Raw genomic sequence first — 12,528 nt, 5'->3', positions numbered from 1 at the left:
GAGCAAACATCAGTCTTCGGACTTCCGAAACCAATATTATAGTTACGATTCAAGATCTTTCTGAAGAAGGTGTGCTTTGCCTGCAATTCAGGTTCAACAGTAATCTAATTGATATCCAACTTCGCCAGGCTATGCGTATTGTATATGGCACGCTGTACTCAACTCCAGTGCAATGGTTACCTGTCCTTTGCAATATCTCTCCCCCTCATATAAGGAGACAACAAGCACTTACTAACTTATGGTGCAGAATATTGAAGAATGAGGCCCTTCCTATACATCAAGATATAAAGCAGCACACTACAACTAAGCTGAAATCAAGAAAACCAGCGTGGAAGACAGCTTTGGACCTGTCATGTTCTCAGTTCAATCCCAGGAATGCCTGGAGAGAAGAGTGGAGGATGTCGTCTCCCAGTGGCTTATGTGATATCTCCGACCCCAGCATGAAACTGGCTGGCTTTAGTTTGCCCCATGTTGTGTGGTCAACCCTGAACAGGATCTGATGTTGTGTTGGGAGGACTGGCACAGCCTTACATCTATGGGGATAGGTAGATTCTCCCTGCTGTGACTGTGGTGCTCAAGCATAGTCTATCAAGCACATAGTTCAAGAGTGCCCCCTATGTGCATTTCCTGGTTCTATAGAGGAATTTTTTGACGTAACACCAGAAGTGATTACATGGATTAAAGATTTGTATATTAAAATATAAAAGTGAAGTCCTGATGCTGTCATTTGTATATTTGTATATTTTGTATTATGTTTGTATATTTTGATTGTCATGTACACATACGCTACTAATAATAATAATAATTGTATTGTCTCCACATTTCTTTGATATTTAGTTCACATGGCAGGTACATATGTGCCGCTGACTTGGTACGGCAGTAGTGCGGCTCTTTAGCACGAAATGATTCAATAAACTTACAGATGGCCTCATATTTTGGTTTATTGGCATAGCTTCTTCTGTCTCTCCCACTTCTCTCCACAGGCATTCCCCCAGATTCAAAATGACGCTTTAGTACCCCTTGAATTTTGTCCTTCTTCAATAGGAGAGCTCCCATAAATGCTTCTCGGCAAATTGGTACTATCCTTCCATCCCTTTTCCGAATAGTGTACTTGAATGTGTGGGCTTTTCCGGATGATACTGTTACCTGACCTGCATCTCGCCACTGGTATACAAGAAACATTCTTGATAATGAAACTATCCTACTGCAGTTTTGATGTTGTAGAGTAGAATACCGAGTGAAACTTCTTCACATCCAACAAAGAAATATCTCCGCACTGGTAGGGGATTTACGGCCACACATTGGTGTGACAGGAGGTCCAGCCGATGAGTACTTGTGTAATAAACACCCTTTTCACTTATGAGAATGTGTATGTTTACTAAAATATCATAGATATTTTTGAATGGCCTGCATCGATAAAGAAAGGGAAGTTCGCTTCTCAACATGACCATGGAAGGTAATATCAGAAGCTGCACAAAGCCACAATGGTACGGGCTATTGGGAATCGAACGTGCACTGGCCGAGATTTGAACTGCGGCCATTTTTGTGAGAGGAGAACAACTGATTCGGCACAACACCGCGCGCCGTCTTCATGCAGCAGTGCATGTTTTCTAAAGCTTATTCTAAAAGTGCAGTTTCTGATACGGTACTAAAATTATGCTCACAGGAGAGGAATGTAATAACATAATGTTACTATAAGAAAACATACCTTGATATTTTTGCTTCCTTGCATTTCCACTGCTGTTCGTTACGTAATTTTCTTCCTACCCTTGCCAGGGCTACACTTCTCAATACATTTATGAGTTGAATCCATTAGTAATAGACAATACACGACACTGTGTCAACACAAATGCTTCCTCTCATGATCGCGCCAAGAGCTCCTCACGCGCCTGACAAATGGCCACTTATTGCCTTCCTATTGGCCGGCGGAGATGGCAGGTTATGCTATCTATGCCTGAGCACAAGGCGTTGCAGATAGCGGAATATGAAAATAACCCCATACTTTGACACTGAATTTCGAACGGTTAGAGCGGGTATTGATGCGTACTAATAGTATACAGCGGTGGACATGTCCACAGAAAAATCAAATCAATCTTTATCTCCATTTTCGTGAAAATTTGAGATAGGGGTTTTTGAAACTACACGATTCAAATTACCAAGCACATTCCTTGGAAATGTCATGAAATACCTTCTTACCTTGTACTGATGCTACTTACGTATGTTTAGATTTGAACGCTGGTGCTTCACCATGTGTTTTATACTCTTTGAGGTATGGTATGAGAATACACTTGCAAACTTTTACCACGTCTCATGAATCCAACACACAGTCCTGTGTCACCATCAAAAACAAGTTCCGTAGACCTCCATATGACCTGTTTTACTCGCTTACTAGTGTTTGTGTTCTATCTTCCCCACAAGAGATTTCCTACTCTCTTTAACCACCTCCATCTTGAATATCATAAGAGTTTTAAATGTAGTAAGATACAAAATAAAACCATCAAAAGCAGAGAACAATCATGTAGAGACATGTATCAGCCACAATACTACTTTCAGCACATTTACTCAAGTGAGTGACCCGAGATGTAATGAAGGGTATCGACGGAAGCGACCACCAACCACCCCTGCACGATACACTGAGCACTGCGCGCAGGCATATTTATATTTTGCCGCCATGTGTGCAGAGCCACAGATCACACTTGTGTAGCAGGATCCCTACCTTTCTAGAGTGAAGGGCCATGACTGTGTCATCCCATGGCAATATACCCGGTACCGAAGCCAGTACTTATCCCAAAAATCCCGGAGCCTTTAAGCATTCTGTGCATTATTATTTTGACAGCAGTGATATAAAATGTTTCACTTGCCATTATCCTCACTTCGTTAAGTGTGGTTGGTGTAAAACTGCTTTGTGGTTTCAACATTTCTACTATGAGTACCACTGGTGCAAGATCTATAAGGAGTAACTTGCTTTCATGCATAAAGTCCCTTGTTATACTGATGTAATATTTATATTTGTACCTTTATTTTCTCCCCATAACAATCTTAATCTGTTGCCTTAATTGATCCACATCAATACAGGAATTAAATTATTTCACTTAATTATGCTACATCATATTTGTGTCCTGCTATGCAGTTATTAGTGGAGTGAAAGAGAGGTGCTGTCTCTTGATGAGTGAACCCAACACATGCTGCAGTCCTGCATAGCCAAGTGTGCTAATTCAAACACGAACTTCAACACTTCCTATAGTTCACGTGAGTTAATTTCTGAAAGAAATGTTTTGGCCATTGTGTTATTCTTGACTCATTTAATGTGTGTGTAAAATGTACACAAGGTCAGTAAATCATCGGTACGCTAAATTCCCTTGTGATGATGATGATGATGATGATGATAGTTGCTTTACATCCCACTAATTGCTTTTACGGTTTTTGGAGATGCCAAGGTGCTGGAATTTATTCCTGTGGGAGTTCTTTAACATGCCAGTAAATCTACCGACACGAGGCTGACGTATTTGAGCACCTCCAAACACCACCAGACTGAACCAGGATCGAACCTGCCAAGTTAGGGTCAGAAGGCCAGTGCCTCAACCGTCTGAGCCACTCAGCTTGGCCCCTTTGTGAGGAAAACTTCTACTTCACGTGAAGCAATGGGACAAAACTTCTTTGTAGCAATTTCATGCGGTTCAAGAATTTCTTGTGCCAAAGTTTCTGAATTATTCTCTGAAATCACTGCCATGGTTTTCCATGCCAGATTATGCTGAAGTACATGCTTCAGTTTGGAATTCATTACATGACCTACACTATCTGATACTTCCTGTAAGATTTTGGAAATCTGACAAACAATGTTAAATTTTGACCAAAGGTTTATTTCTTGTCTCAAACTATATGACTGTATCTGGGATTCTATAGAAGTGGCACTTTATATCTGTCATATCAGAATTAGGCCTATAGGAATACAAATACGACAACTGAAAGACAAAAAGGGGAGAAAATGCCTAAGAAGGCTGTTTTAGGTATCAACAAACAGAAGAGGCACAAAGGCACCAAATAGGTAAGTATGGCACTTAAAAAACTATTGTTTTAGGCTTGTGAGGACAGGAAACAAAAACTTAGAAGTATATGAAGACCTGGAGGAATAACGATGAAGGTCCAATTTTTCCAATTTTTGGATGTTGACGCCATTGTGTGCAGCAAATCGTGCAGTTTCATTGTGTATATTCATTTGTGTGAATAATGCTAAGGGTCCGGTGATATTCACAGTTAAATCATTTGTGGAAGATGGAAGACCGATGAGAGTCCTAGTATTTGAAGGAAAAATGATGATAGTCCATTCTACTGTGTTCTTAAGGAAGAATTATATTTCTCAGGAGTTGGTATTTCTGTTTATTTATTCTTAGTGTGGCATTAATGAACATTTCCATTATAAATATTGCAGTTTACCGAGCTCGATAGCTGCAGTCGCTTAAGTGCTGCCAGTATCCAGTATTCGGGAGATAGTAGGTTCGAACCCCACTGTCGGCAGCCCTGAAAATAGTTTTCCGTGGTTTCCCATTTTCACACCAGGCATATGCTGGGGCTGTACCTTAATTAAGGCCACGGCCGCTTTCTTCCCACTCCCAGCCCTTCCCTGTTCCATCGTCGCCATAAGACCTATCTGTGTCGGTGCGACGTAAAGCAACTAGCAAAAACAAAAATGCTGCAGTTTAGTAAAAGTGAGGTGTAAATCTAAAACCAAGTGCAGTGTTTCTGTGAAAGTGGATCTAGATAAAAGTCCAGAATTGAGCCGAAGTGCGAAGAAGAAAAGAAAGTATGGTGGAGTGGTTGATGCAGCAAAGAAACTAAGAACACAGATACATGAAATAGGACAGGACCGTAAGTGCACCAGATTGAAGTGTTTTGATAGATTGAATGAAGAAAAGAGGAATGATATCATTAAATATTTCAATAGTCTTCCTGATCGAGATGCACAAAGGTTGTATTTAAGTTGTTTGATCAAAAATCAAAAATAGACCACATGCTCTAAGTGATGAAACCAGGAATGCAATTCATGAACATATCCATTCCCTGCAAGGTCGTCAATCGCACTATTCTTTGAACCGGATATCAAAACTTTATCTCTCAGAAGAACTCAAAGCAAAGAAATTGCACCAAATGTACATGGAGAGGTATCCAAATAATCCAGTGTCTTATGACATTTATTTGCGAATATTCAATTCGGAGTACAATATTTCATTTGGATATGCAAGATCAGATACACGTAGTGAATGTGACGGTATGAAAGCCCAAGAGATGCATTTAAAAATGAACTGGCATCTTTGCAACAGAAATCAATTGATCAAGGCGATTGACTACAAAACTGAAAGAACTTGAAACGAGGAAAGAGCTTCATTTGAGAAAGGCTAAAGCTTTTTACGAAAGAAAACGTTTCTGCAAGAAATTTTGTGCCAAAAGGAAGGAAGAAGCGGCCATTGCTATGGATTTTCAGAAGAATCTGCCAGTTCCAAATATAGCAAGTAACATGGTATATTACAAACGTCAACTGACAGTTCATTTGTTTAATATCCATATTTTAGCTACTGGAGAATCTGTATTGTATGGTTATGATGAGACTATAGCAAAGAGAGGAGCGGATGATGTAATATCAATGCTTCACCACTTTATATTTAACATTCTCTCCCCTGATGTGAAACGGCTTCATTTATTCTGTGATTCATATGCTGGCCAAAAAATACTGTATTTCGGTATATTCATTATGTAGTAACAGTTTGCCAGAGGCTAGAAAAAATTACAATGACATTTCCAGAAAGAGGGCACTCATATCGTTAGTGTGACAAAAATATGGGGCTGATATCACACACTGCAGTAACGGAGATACCTAAAGATACGTCATACGTCCCAGCAGACTTAAACCAAGCCCATTCCAAGTTGTTGAATGTCATCAATCAATGTTTAAAACATGGACATCATTCTTTTCTTCTAATGGGCATTACAAAAAGAAGTTACCTGTGCCCTCAAGACCTTTAAAGGAAATAAAGGTGGAAACTGAACAGCCATGAATTATCTCACTAAAATCTGGAAGCTATAACATTGCCTGAGGAACTGTCGTCGTTACAGAGGCAAGAAGGAGGACTTTGTCTGGGCTGCAAGAGGGGGAGTTCACCCTGCCAGGGCCAGCTTACACCAAGATCCTACCCATATCACTATCAAAATGGAAAGATCTGAAGGTAATTAAACCTTGATAGTATTTTTATTAACACCCCTAAGTATTGTTATTTAACTAATTATCGTGAATTTTTTATTTGCAGGAACTGACCAAGCTTCTTATAACAGAACGATCAAAGCAGTTTTATGAGAATTTGCCACATATTGAATGAAAACGCACGTTAATAAGAGTTTTTAAAATAATGTTCCATTGTATATTGAAGTGTTATTGCGTTTAAACTCCAGAAGTTTAGAAGATATAATTTAAGTGTGATGATTAAACCCTGTTCAGGAATAAGAATTGCACACTCATCTATTTTCATGCTTATGTACATGCACTAATAGATAAATGTTGATTATTCTCCATTGTTGTTTAATTTAAAAACGTTAAACATTGTAAGTCTATTCTTAGAAGGTGGGTACATTTTTTCACAGCCGGTATGGTCTTCATATGTGTATTAGTTAGGTAATAAAGCGTTTCAGACTTTATATTTCAAATATCTCAGAACAATGGAAATGTGACCTTCATCGTTTTTCCCCCCAGGTCTTCATATGTTTCTAAACAAAGGAATTTAAAAGGCAAATTCCACCCACTACTCAGCACATATGCCTTTGCTGGCAGGACCTAGTGTTTACAGTGGCACTATGTCTTCTGGTATAGGCTAGAGCAATTTTGTTACTTTCATAGATCTGTCTCTGTCTTATCCATGGCTTTGACAATATGAAAGTGACTGAGGTATAAGTGATGCTAGTAATGCCAATTCTTATGCAGCCAGTCCCTGCTATGAATGGTGTGAAAAAGTTGCTCATAGGGTCGGTTGGTGTATGCATTTCAGTGGGCTTGGCAGACTGATATTGTACCCGTAAAAATGTGTTCATATCTTTAAGGCGCTTGATATTAAATGAACGAGCATTCTGGAATGTCTGGAGGTTCTGGAAGTGTCTCGACGTTCTGGAAATCTCGACGTTCTGAAATATCTCGAAGATTGGCACACGTTCCTGGGTTCGATTCGAGACGTAATTCACACTTGAATTTCCTGCACGGCACTCCACACATTCAGGGCACTGTCTGAACAGATATGACCCTTTAATTATGGTTACTGCACTCTAGATATTAGTTCTGGAATAATCACTCGAAGAACAAGTACTGGTAGAAATGCAAGTTCATAATGCAAGCTCATTGTAAGTCAGAATGTTCTAGAGGATTACTGTCACTGCAGTCCTAAACGCATAGTTCTGAAGATTTAAAACATATTGGTAATGAACTGAATAGGTAGCACTCGGAAACTGTCCTGTTGCATTGATAGGCGAAGTGAATAGCCATTAAAGAAAATAATATTTGAAAGAAAAGGTCTGACTTCATAAATTATGGATCACTCAAAATACTGGAAAGTTCTATGCTTTCTGGTAACGCGATATGCGTATTCTGAATTGTCACAGTCTTTAAGAATCAAAACATAAGTCCCTGTGCAGCACTTGGAAAGTATTGCATATTTCACAATTAAACGTAATGTTGAATGTCCCCTAAGTTTCATAGTCTTTACAAGGCGTAAATTCAACGAGGCACTTGAGAAAGCAAGTCACATCGTTTACACGTAAGTTTATGTTGGTAGGGCACAAGTTCATCCTACAAGCTCAGAAAGTTTCAATGTTCCAGAAATTGATTCAAAAATACAAGTTCGAATAAGTTCGAAACGTAAGTTCAATGCGGTACACAACACTCGTGAAAATTCAAAGTCCTTTCAATCGTCGTTGAATAAGTAAGTCCCTATGTGGCACTTCAAAAAAAAAAAAAGTTCCAATGTGCAGAAATAACAAAGTTCCAATGTGCCAAAATGTTAAAGTCCCAACACGACACTTGAAGAAAATAAAGTTCCGATGACAATGTTCCAGTACATCACCTTAAGAAAATAATAAAGTCTTATCGCGACACTTGGCAAAAATAACTAAGTTCCAATGAGACGCTTCAGAAAAAAAACAAAGTTCTTATATGGCACTTTAAGAAAATATCAAAGTCCAATCACGACACACGAAAAAAAAACAAAGTTCCAATGTGGCAATATGACAAAGTTCCAATACGATGCTCTCAAAAGTAAAGTCCCATTCAGGCACTTCTAGAATATGATAAAGTCCTGATACAACACTTAGAGAAAATACCGAACTTGGATTTCGCAGACTGTCGACTAGAAGTTCGACACGCACAACACTTCTCTTGTCACCCGTGTCACAGAGACGGCGGAGTGACAGACACTGAATTCGTAGGTCGGGTGGTCTTCCTTTTATACACGTTCGCATGGAAGTGTCTAGAACTCGGGTACTATCTACCCTTATAACTTCTATAATACTCGGCGGATTTTCTTGAAATCTTAAGATATGATGTCCATTGTAAAGGCTTTCAAGTTGGCAGTGTCAAAATAGCGATGAATTAGCTCAAAAATGTACTTTTGAGGACGAGCTGGATCATTACCATATATGGTAGCGGATGGCTGGCTTACGGCGGCCACGTCACTCGCTGGGTACGTCACTGCGTTCGGCGGGCTGCCTACCTTCCACCTTGCGCGAAGTTCAACAAACATACTTCGGACTTCTGTCGTAGCGGTGTTCCCGGTACATGTCCCCCCCCCTCTTAGGGCAAAGAAAATTCGACAAGGATTTTCTTTAGGCTTCTCTCTCGAAGTATGTTTTTAGACTAGAAGCGTTATATATTCCCTCGGCGGTTCCATGATGTGTGTTCTTGCTTATGCTGTGCATCTCCATACTATGGAATAGGAACGTTTTTTATAAGTGGAAGTATCCTTGACATCCAAATGATACTTAAAATCTCGGATCTCTCCGGGTTTATCATTGAACACGTCTGGATAAGTTTCGAAGATTTCCTTGACTGAATCCGCAACGTCTTTGTTGGCCACTGGGTCTTCAATCACACTGATTACGGAGCTGACATAGTCTGGACCGTCGTCGTACATCTCATCTATCAGGGGTACATCTTCGACGGGTCCCACTTCTTCGGGATCACCCTCTTCATCTCCGACTGGTGCAGCATCGCTATTTCCACCATCGAATTCTTCTTGCGGGGTATCTATCCCTTGTATCCGACCGTCGTCTCCTTCGATCAGCTGTAATTCTACAGGGTCAACGTTATAAAATGTAATGACATTTGCTGTGTAATCAATCACTCCTCCATATTTGATGAGAAAATCCGATCCAAGGATAACATTGAATTTCATCTGAGAGATTACTAGAAAAACATGCTCAAATTGAACATGTCCCACGACGAATTCCATAAAAGTCTGTAGTTTACATTTAATGCACTTATCTGGAACAATCCCTTTGATCCTAAGTTGGGAAACAGGCATCACAAGTACATCACGTCTCTCCTTTATGGCTTCTAATAGTCTGGCTGAAATAAGTGAGGCTTGAGCTCCTGAATCTACCAATGACATAACTTTAATATTGCCAACCCTAATGGTGATTACTGGCAGGCTACGTTGGATTCTTGGCCTAGACGGTGTCATGTTTTCATGGAGTAGGTCCGAGTCCTCTACGTGCCAATAATGTACCTGAGTTACGCAGAGCGGCTCTTCCCTCCTTCCATTTTCAGGCAATCTTCTTAAGAAAACATTGGAGTTTTCTTTTTTTTGCACCCGTTGTGTTAGGGTTCGGGGCAGGCGTTTCGTTTTTCTTACCAGCGGCTTGCTGACAGTCTAGCGAGGCAGCTTCTTCTTGATCCTCGCCCTTTCGCTGTTCTTTCAAGTACTCTTGAGTATCTCGCCATCGTCTATTCAATTCATCTCGATAAGAAACCCTATCCTCTACTTGTTGGGCCTCTGTTGGCTTTTTCCATGTTAATCTATTTTGGTATGGCACTTTCCCTCGGTCTGGCCGTCCTTTATACCCTCGATATCGGGTAGGTGTGTTTCGTGATGTAGGCCGTTCCTCTGGTACTTCCGGATCTGGGCGTCCTTGTGTCACAATGGCGACAGGACTGGTAGTCATTTCTTTAGTCTTACTCCCTTTCGGTAAAGATTGAGCGTGGGCTGTGTCCAATCTACGAAGTATCCCATTCATTTGTTCTAAAGATTGTATGTTAGCAGCTACCAAAATCTCCTGAACTTGGGCTGGGAATTGCAACGTGATCGCCTGGATCAGCTCTTGCTCAGGCAATGGTGGATCCAAAAATTGCATCTTCTTAAGTTGCCCGATGAAATAATCTGAGTAACGGGATGTGTTTATAGAAGTATTGTACTTCTTAACATACAACTGCAACTTAATTAAATGTTGCGTCTCTGAATTCCAAAAACCCTTCAATAGAGCTTCCTTGAATTCAGAATAAGTGTTAAAGCAAGATTTAAAAGCGGAATACCATGATAGAGCGCGTCCCTCTAGTAACTTGGAAACGACACGAAGCTGTCGATCAGGACTGATTTTATTTTCTTGAAAATATTCTTCAGTGTTGAGTAAAAATTCCCTAGCGGTGTATTCCTCCTTCCCAGAGAATTTAGCAGGTTTTTCATCGGTCATTCGGATGATAGTGGTAATGTTTGCGTTTTCATTAGTTTTTAATAGACTAGAAGAAAATAAGGGAGTATCCTTCAGTTCTAAATTAGAGACTTTACTACCAAGGGTTTCTATCTGTCCTTGTAGTTCAGTTTTAACATCCTTCACCTGTTGTTTAATAGTATCTTCTACTACCTTAACTTCATCTTGGAGATCCTTTTTCAATTCGGATACGTCTCGACATATACGCGTAACCTGAGTGTGTGTAGCATCTAATTGAGATGTAAATTTTTTATCAAACTCTCCCTGTTTACTCTTTATAAGACTGACTTCATTGTTTACTCTTTGAATGTCATTTTTAAGCGTATCTCTAAGGTTCTCCTGAATAGAGGCTATTTTAACCTGGGCTAAAGATAATTGTGAATGTGATTCCTGTAACTGAGTTTTTAAGCCTTCCATCTCTTTAGCAATTGCCTGAGAAGTGGGAAGAATGGCTTTGAAGTCATCTTTAAGAAGAGCTACAACTTGGGTTTTAATTTCTTCTTTCATGACCTCCATGTTACTTTTCAATTGGTCATTGATTTCGGAAAATTTTTCATCTACCCTAGCGTTGGACTCTTTAAATTTTTGTTCAATGCGAGCACCAGCCTGAGTAAGTCTTTGTTCTAGGTTGGCATTCGCTTCTACAAACTTCTTATCTACTTCAGCATTAATTTGAACTACGGATTCCCTAAATTGACGTTCAAGGTTGGAACTGGATTCATTAAGTTGACGTTCAAGATTAGAACTAGATTCATTAAGTTGATGTTCAAGATTGGAACTAGACTCATTAAGCCGATGTTCGAGATTAGAACTAGACTCATTAAATCTGCGTTCGAGGTTAGAACTGGATTCGTTAAGTTGTTCTTTGGTCTCGACGATCCTACGTTCTAAGTTTTCATTTGCTACTTTCATACTGAGCCTAAGGGCTTCAATCGCTGCCATAATCTCCTCCATTTTATTAAAATATATAACGCTAGTACCAAGTACAGAAATAATGATTGACACACTTCAAAAAAAAATTTTTTAAGAATTTTCGAAACTTGCATTCAGTCAAAAGTTCAAAGTCTTAAGTCCTAGTGCCAATGTTTCAACACAAATTAATTAAACCAAGTCTTTGCAAATCACCACTACCAAATCACTTATAATATGCACTTATATTTCAGTTAAGTTAGTGTCCACTGAAATTTGAAAACACTCCTATTCTGCTTGAATTTAGTCACCATAGTTTGAGCTGTATGTAAGTCTTTCATGTTAAGCTCCAATGAGATCTGGCCCCTAAAGGTGGGCGCCACGTATACTACCTCCTCTCTGTACCCGTAAAAATCTGTTCATATCTTTAAGGCGCTTGATATTAAATGAACGAGCATGATTCTTAACCTAGGGAGTGGCTTTATCATTGGAGCTGGTACAGAGAGAGGTATAGTTATCAATTTGAGAGATTATTTTGATAAATTGAGTTTATTGATCATCAAAAGCAAGTTCATATCACCTTCGTACAGCAGCGTGGAAGTGTCGTGGCTGGTTGGTACCTCCAAGTCCTGGGATGGTGCTGGACATCGACTGGGCAGGGACCACACCTGCTCGGATGAGGAGTTCTGGAATGTCTGGAGGTTCTGGAAGTGTCTCGACGTTCTGAAATATCTCGAAGATTGGCACACGTTCCTGGGTTCGATTCAAGACGTAATTCACACTTGAATTTCCTGCACGGCACTCCACACATTCAGGGCACTGTCTGAACAGATATGACCCTTTAATTATGGTTACTGCACTCTAGATATTAGTTCTGGAATAATC

The 12,528-nt window shown here is 39.8% G+C and overlaps 1 protein-coding gene across 2 annotated transcripts in view; it reads right to left on the bottom strand.

Annotated features, from left to right (window-relative positions):
- LOC136881151 (uncharacterized) overlaps positions 1–12,528 on the bottom strand; it is a 208,006-nt gene that overhangs the window by 13,069 nt on the left and 182,409 nt on the right. The window lies entirely within an intron of this gene.

Source organism: Anabrus simplex, chromosome 9, assembly GCF_040414725.1.
Source record: "Anabrus simplex isolate iqAnaSimp1 chromosome 9, ASM4041472v1, whole genome shotgun sequence".
Taxonomy (NCBI): domain Eukaryota; kingdom Metazoa; phylum Arthropoda; class Insecta; order Orthoptera; family Tettigoniidae; genus Anabrus; species Anabrus simplex.
This window is presented reverse-complemented; position numbering and strand designations above follow the sequence as displayed.